The 7,339-nt window shown below is 40.4% G+C and overlaps 1 pseudogene; it reads right to left on the minus strand.

Annotated features, from left to right (window-relative positions):
- Positions 1–1,675: 1,675 nt before the first annotated feature.
- LOC124968103 (BRCA2 and CDKN1A-interacting protein-like) lies at positions 1,676–5,351 on the minus strand (annotated as a pseudogene).
- Between the last annotated feature and the right edge of the window lie 1,988 nt (positions 5,352–7,339).

Here is a 7,339-nt window from a genome sequence, read left to right on the forward strand (position 1 = left end):
TGAACTTTAATGATTATTGTCCTTCTTCATGAGTATGTCCTCACTATGTGAGATGGAGTTTCCTGGTCTCTCCCAGGCATGAGCAGGCAGTATGCAAGCCCATGTGTGTCCTGAACCTTAAGTGGGAGCTGTTCACAACACCACATCCAACTCTACCTGCAGCTCTTCCAATGACCTTGCAAAGCTTCCATGTTCACCATTCCAAGTTCCAGGCATTCCTTTAGGGAAGTGCCTGAGAGGAGGTTGTCTGCACAGGATGGAGTCTGTAGACATTTAGAGCTTTACATTTGCAAACAAGCTGCTACCTGGTCCTCAGTACTCAGCACAGGGAATATGGACCATCTTTACCAATTCACAAGACACTTTTCTCTATATCCCAAATCAAGCAGTTTTTCAGCATTGGAATATTTTATTTAGAAAAACCCAAATGCAAACATTGAACTAATTTAAAAAATATTTTTGTCTTTTGCTTATGCCATGTGTGCATGTTTTTAAATCATATATAATACATGATATAAATATTATCCATTCAATGCTGTGTCCTGGAATGTGCACTTAAAATATAAACAATAATTTTCTTATATTTATTTTCTCTTTTTTTTAGTGTACCATTTTCTTTTCCTTTTTAAAAATATTTTTAAATTTTCAATGGAATTTTATTTTATTTATTTGTATGCAGTGCTGAGAATCGAACCCTGGTTCCTCACACATGTGAGGCAAGTGCTCTACACTGACCTACAATTGCTGTCCCCCAGTTTATTTACTTTTATGTATGCTATATCATCAGTGAGTAGAAACTTGTGGAGACAACCAGTGTCTTTTAAGGAGAAACATGACACTCTTTGAAGTTATACAAGTTTATGTCATTGTCCATAGTATTACTTGATTTTATAACTACTTAAAAAGAATCATTTCCTTTTGCTTATCTGATATGCAATTACTACTATAACTTCTTTCAGTAAATCAATAAAATGAAAATTTAAAAAATGTGATCTGTAATATATTATGCCCAAAATTGAAAGCCTCTTTGACCTGTTGATCATATTTCTATTTATCTTAACAAAGATCTGTCACTCAAGAGATAATTAAAGGTATCAATGGAACTTGACCTAGATAACCTAGTTCTTTGTTCTCTGGGATAATATGATTCTTAACAGTGTAATTTAAGAATAATGAAATGATAAGTATCATGACAGCAATATTAGAATTTTGTGTGCATTTGCACTAATCATTTTTTTTATTTTAAAATTAAAAAAATAGGAGGTTTATTGAATTCCTCAAATTACTACTCCCATGTTTTTCTTCTTGGTGGAAGTTTTTAATCAACCATTCATAAATTGACCAAAAAAAAAAGATATTTTATAAATGTGTCACAGACACATGGAAAAGAACCCTACTGTTTGTAGAGGACTTAAATCTGAATAAAGTCACGAGTTTTCAGTAAAGCTCCACTGGGTTTTCTGGTAATTTTATAAAAATAAGCCCATCAATGTCCATGAAAAATAGGCTAGATAGATAGATGATCTTTCAGTTTATCCATGGTTTCACTCATCTTGCTGTCTGGAATTAACATCACAGTTAACAAGGGCTTCATTGGTGTATCATCAAAAGACCTCCTGCCTCCCAGGCAAGTGTCACTCTCCTCTTGCACTGAATAGTTGAACTTCGGGAGTGCCTACTCATAGAAAAACTCTTCCTCTGCATTCGCAAACATTAATTAATCCTTCTGGTTGCTCCATCTCTTTTTGGAATTGGTTTTTCCTGCTTCCACAAATGTCTTACTAATCAGAAGGTAGAAGGAGCACCTCCCACACGGCTTATTAGTTTTGTGTGATTCTGCTAGTTCTTTCTGAAGCTGCTGGTACATGGGCAGAGCAATCTGAGGAGGGACATTGATGAATCTTTCACTTAGTAGAAAGCCCACAGGCTTGGTGGTGTCATTTAAAAGCTTGTCCAGCTGTTCAACCACACTCTTTTCACAGTTCTTCTCACAAAAGCTTAGAACCAACTCTTTAATTTGTTCAGCACACTGGGTACCCTTTCTTTCAGTTAAATTTAAAAGGCTTGTGAAACCAAAAATTTCATCTTCATCCACATCATCATCGCTGTCTTCCGAAACATTTGTTTGATTGTCGGATGGTCTAAAAGTATCCACTGTAGTTAGTAACGAAGATATAGGTAAGTCATTCAGTGTCAGAACTTAATCACACTCCCAATATGGTTCTGTTGAATTAAGAGATCTGTTAGTTCTGCAGTGTTCACAGGAGCTTTTAGAAAATGCTGCTGTAGTAATTTCTTAATTCCAGCATGATCATTATCTGAGATGGAATAAGCTTCAAATTCAACATTCACTTCCTCGTCAACGACCTCGTCGGCTTTGTCCTGCTCTTCTTCACTATCCTCATCGTATTCGTCCTCATCCTCGACTTCCTTTTCCTCTTCTTCCTCGTCGCGCCTAATGGGGTCTTGGGGAGGCTGCGGGGCCCGGCTTCCCATCACCCGCCGTTTGTCCCGGGACCTGCACTAATCATTTTTGACATGCTATCATTACATCTTTACATATGATTTAAGGATAAATATTGTTACTGATTTTTTGATCTCAAACCAATTGAATATGTGCCTCCATTTATGCATTAAAGGAAATCTATTTCCCTAAGTGGTACAGAATTTCTACCAGAGAGTTCAAATCCTTTGGTTAACGTGAAATAATTTTTATGCATATTATTATTTGTTATTTTTAGATATACATGACAGTGGGGTGTATTTTGACATATTTCACACACATTTTAAAAACAATTCTAGAAAATCATTGCAGGAGGTCAGAGAGCATTCCTTTTGGGTGACAATGTTTAGCATGAAGGAGTAGTCAACAGGACGAGATCTTCTTGTGAGAGGGAAGACCTACCACAGGGATTGAAAAGAAAATCATTGGAGAACTTTGCAGAGTGCAATGTGCAGTGACCCCTGTTTGGGAACAATGTGGCCATGTGTTTCCATTGTCCATGGATCAGAAATGCTTGCTCTAGGGAGAACTCATATGTACTCACTTTAACAATGTCCTGAGTATTGGGATATGCAGTCTCCCTTCTGATGTTGTAGATCACAGGGCCAAGTCTGTGGTTCCAACTGAGCAGCTGTACAAGGATTTGGTCCATCTTTGTCATATGTGCACATAATTTGGGTTAAAGAATTAGAATGTGAGTCAGGGAGGGAGGCAGGAACTTCTAAATTGGACTCTCAGGTGACTGGGGAGGGTGTTCCTTTAATTGTTAGTGATCCTGTGCTTTTGAGTGAGGGAATCACTGGACAGTCTTTCATTCTGTGGCATGACGTCATCATGATGTTGTCACAGGACAGCCCCGACTTCACCAGTTCCCTTAGACCGGTAAAAAGCCCAAGGCTGACCCAAGATCCCATTAAGAAATGGGAGCCTCATGCTGGATAAAAAGGACACTGTTGGCTAGGAAAAAAGAAGAAGAAAAGCAGAGGCTACTGTTTTGGTTTCACCCATGTACGTGGAACAATGGTGATTATTAACTTGCTGTGGAGAGGACTCCAGCACCTCTGCCCCTGACTTCATCAGTGTGGCGATGTTGGCCAGGGGTGGAGAGGTTAAGAGGTGGACTATGGGGCAAGACTGTTAGGTCATTGGGTTGCTGCCCCTAGAAGTTATTATTGCAAATCTACTGATACCTTGGTTGCTATGAAAGTGCAAGGCTTCCCTCCAGTCTCTCTGGCTTCCATCTTTCCATGTGACCTCTGCTTTGTGCATGTGCTTTGGCCATGACTCCTTCTACAATGATATGATATGACTAGAGTCACTTGAAAACTAGTGCTATACTATTTGGACTTTCATTTTCCTAAACCAGGACCTATACAATACTCTCTGCTGCACAGAGTACCCAGCCTCAGGTCCTTTGTTACAGCAATGGAAAATGGGCTAATACATCCCATAAGGGAGTTACTAGGAAAAGGAATGTGATGATGTGGATAACACACTGAAGTAGCTGCTAGCATATCTTGAGTGTTGTTCTTATTGATATCAATATCAACAGCTTTTCATTTCTTTTCTAGCTCAAAATCTAATATTAACCTTATGAATTTAGATATTTTTGTCCAGAGTATATTTGATACTTAGCCATCCACTTCTCTGATTTTCTTTCCATTTGATGAAGATTTACCAACCATCTTTTTTTTTTTTTAAGAAGAACTCCATTAGGCATCTTGGTTTCAAAAGTGGAGAAGATATAATTCTGATGGATGACTATAATCCAAAAATTCATCATATATTTTACAAAGAACACGAGGAGTTCAAAGCTTCCCAACTCCAGCAATTTTGAAATGTTTAAGGAGATGGAAAAATTATAGATTTGATTGTTACATCTTCTTTATATTTGTCAAATTGTCACAAATGTACTCATAAGTATGCCAGATTATTATGTGAGCCTCTGCTCTTCCTTCCCGGGGTGAGGAGCGTCAGCTCAGCTCTGATGGAGGGAGGAGCTGGTATCAGGCATGAGGGCTCTTCAAGGTCCAGGTGAAGCCACTCATTCCTACAGAGCTGAGCTGAGGGCAAGATGAACATGGGGCATATTTACTATTTCTAGGCCCTCAGAGGTTGAATTCTCATGAACTCTCATTAAATTAATTGTTGCATTGTTACTCAGTTGATTTTCCATGAGTGAGAAAACCAAACTCGAAAAGTAATTGTGTATTCATCTTGTTTTGTATCCCTGGGACCATCTATTTTCCAGATATGCCCATTCCTTCCCCTGGGACTCTTGGCTTATGGTGTTGATTTCTCCCAGGACTTGATGTCAACCGATCATTTGTCTTTCCCAATGAGAACTTCTGCAATAAGCGATTCAGAGCATGTTATCACAGACAAGAGCACATACAGTTTTCAAGGCCACACAAACCCGTCCTAGCCCCCTCCCCCACTTTGTCACAGCTTCTGTCCTCACTACTGAGAGCACAGAGTAGACAAAGTTCCAGGTGTGTGGTTAGCTGGTTAGAGAAGTTGGGAGAGGAGCTTGTGCAGGCCGGCATCTGTATGAATCCTGAGCTTTAATCCAAGCTCACAACAAGTCCACTGTGGGGTCTTCAGTATTCCAAGTCGGAGAGTGAGGACCACATTTAACCATTCAGTTGGCACTGCCTTTCACAGGCCACATCAAGCTTTATTAAGAAGCAGTTACAGAAAATCAGAGCAGGAGGACATCAAGCATTCCCTTCATGTCCTTGTGTTAGCATGAAGGAGTAGGTATCAGGTGAGGTCTTCAGAAGGTACTACCTCCCATGGGGCTCCCAGGGCCCAGGTGTACAAGACTTGCAGCACTTACCTGGTCCATGCTCTACTCCCGGTTCATTTCCCATTCTTTTCCTCTCAGGAGGGGTGCCATTCCTCACTCACCTATGACGCGTAGGCATCAGTCTCTAAAAAGGTGTATTATAGGAAATAGGCCTGTGAAATCCTTCCTTAGAGGCAAACAAAGAACATCACATTATTTTTGAGGACAATGTGCAGCAAGGTTTGTTTGGGAACCACGTGGCTGAGTGTTTTCATGGTCTACATACCTGGAATGATTGTTCCCTGAGGACTGGTATGTGCTTATTTTAACCATGTCCTTTAACTTGTTATTAATACACTCTCCCTTCCCTCTTGTGGATGTGGTAGATCATAGTACAAAGTCTGTGGCTCCACTTTAAACTTTGGACAAAGATACGTGTTCCGTTATTTTCATTTGTAAAATTGTCTTGGGGAAAAGAAGCAGGAAAATTATCAGAAAAGAAGGCTGAATTCCTTATGTAGAATCCCACATGCTCCTGGGACTCTGACCTATACTGTAAGTTACCCTGGGGTTTTGAATGTAGTCAATGAACAGACTTTTCTTCTTTGAAGATCATTCAGGAATGACATCATCAGGATGGTGGAGGTGATACTAGCTACATCATCTCAACTAAAATCAGGTAGAGACAACTCTTTACACACCATAAAATTCCAGAGAACATCTGCAACAACATGGTGGTGGTGAAAGAAAGAAAAGAAGAGGATAATATTCACATAGAAATGATTTCTGGTGATATTGACCTACTTAAGACACCAACAGATGCTGGGAACAAAGAAAAGCAGAGGCTACTGAGATGGTATGAAAACAATTTTCCACAGGTGAGACCAACTCTTGGGAAGTGAAGTCCTACTATGTGGATCCCAATGCCCATGTGTTCCAGCATTGCAACACAATTGTTCCATGCTGTGTTCCTGGATCCACTTCCCATTGTCTTCCTCCTAGGAATGAAGCCATCCCTTGCTCACACTTGGTGCAGAGACACCAGTCTTTACAAAGGCATACTATAGGAAACAGACTGTTGAAATCTAATGTTGAATTCAAAGAAAGAAAATCATGTAGAACTTCAGAGAGTGCATTGTTCAGTGACCCTGTTTGGGAGCAATGTGGTCAAGTCTTTTTATTGTACATGTATCAGGAATGGTTGCACTAGGGAGAACTCCTATGTGCTCATTTTAGCAATGTCCTGAGTATTTTGACACATAGTCCCCCTTCTCCCTTCTGATGTTGTAGATCACAGGGCCAAGTCTGTGTTTCCAACTTAACAGATGTTTAAGGAATTAAGGTCATGTGTGCACATGATTTGGGTTAAAGAATTTGGATGTGAATCAGAGTGGGAGGCAGGACTTCTCAGCTAGATTCCTAGGTGACTAGGGAGGGCGTGACTTTAATTGTTATTGATGCTGGGTTTTTGAGTGGAGGAATCACAGAACAACCTTTAATTTTGTGAGTACCTTTCAGGCATGACATCATCAAGCTGGTGTAGAAAGTCACCTCCACCTTCACCAACACACCTAAGTCAGGCAAAGACTATTATCTACAAAGCAGGAAAGCCCATGGCAGAACCAAGAGCCCATTAAGATGTGGGAGCCACATTGTGGGTAACAAAAGGACAGTGTTTATTTAGAAAGGATGATGGAAATGCTAAGAGATGGCTGGGAACCAAGAAGAAAATTAGAGGGTATTGATTTTACCCATGTAGTAGGACCCATGGTGATAGCTAGCAGCCTGCCCCACAGAGGACACCAGCACCTACTGCCCATGACATCACCAATGACTATTTCCCCTGGGAAACTCTAGAGAAGGAGATGTGGCTACAACGTTCTCTTCCCCTAGGGAACTGACTGATTTGGATTCATTTTGGAAAAGATGCCATGTCCTCCCACACTCTGCCAGAGTCCCGAACTCCATGCTGTTGTTGCTGCCCATTAGGATGACTGATCCTGCCCTGTGACTGAACTTTGCATGAGCATATTCAGGTACTGGATTCT

This window comes from Sciurus carolinensis, chromosome 17 (assembly GCF_902686445.1).
Source record: "Sciurus carolinensis chromosome 17, mSciCar1.2, whole genome shotgun sequence".
NCBI classification, from domain to species: Eukaryota; Metazoa; Chordata; class Mammalia; order Rodentia; family Sciuridae; genus Sciurus; species Sciurus carolinensis.